General features: G+C 36.7%; 1 long non-coding RNA gene across 1 annotated transcript in view; it reads left to right on the top strand.

The window, feature by feature from the left end:
- Positions 1-147, top strand: part of LOC147759630 (uncharacterized) — a 1,775-nt gene extending 1,628 nt beyond the window's left edge. Inside the window, exon 5 of the long non-coding RNA XR_015331288.1 lies at positions 1-147. This exon is cut by the window's left edge and continues 240 nt beyond it. This is a non-coding gene — a long non-coding RNA (uncharacterized LOC147759630).
- The last annotated feature ends 668 nt before the right edge of the window (positions 148-815 follow it).

Genomic DNA, 815 nt, shown 5'->3' on the forward strand with positions numbered 1-815 from the left:
ACGTTATCGGTTTGTAGTCACTAAAAGCAAATGTCACGCTTCAGCACGTTTATTTTCAAGTTTATGCTTAACATTTACTGCACACTATTTTGGCGAGGAATGTAAAATACCGTTGCTCAGAACGATGGACTTTGTTACAAATGTGAGTTTTTTTCATTGTATAGTAATATCACTGCAGGTACAGAAGATTAACCACTAGGCAATTAAAATTAAGTTCCAATCAATTTCAAAATTCAACTTTCACTTCTTTATTGAGACTAGAGTACAATTTTCACATCTATTAACATGTATATGTATATGTAACCCCTATTTCCACGATAAAAGGCACACTACGGGGCGGCCTGGGCATGCTGTTCACAAATGTTTGCAATCTTTGCTAGGGGATTCTTTCAAACCACAGAGTAAAAGCTTGTCTCATCTGTTGTGGAATTTCTGGGCGTGCGTTTCTCCGTAGACGGCACTCCCCATTTTGTCCCGAAGGTCATTTATTGCTGTGGAAAAGACAGAATCTAAAACATTAACGTTAAAATAGCTTTAAAACATAACATTATTGAAAAACTAAATATTCGAATTTTAATGCACTGTGTACATTGACAGTCCTTGTAAATTGCATTACAACTCAGCAAAAACGGGAAAAGGCAGTTATACAATCTCTTATCCAATCAAGATACCGTATCGTTTAAACGAATTTTAAATGAGATGTTTGGCAAGAGAATTATACCTGTGTCGTCATGGTAATGTATGTTTTATCGCAGTCTTTGTATTGTAGTGTTGGGTACCGTCTGTCTCATCACGCAGCACGTAACTACCTGCGT

Source organism: Lingula anatina, chromosome 10 (genome assembly GCF_051362555.1).
Source record: "Lingula anatina isolate TDL-2025a chromosome 10, LinAna3.0, whole genome shotgun sequence".
Classification (NCBI taxonomy): domain Eukaryota; kingdom Metazoa; phylum Brachiopoda; class Lingulata; order Lingulida; family Lingulidae; genus Lingula; species Lingula anatina.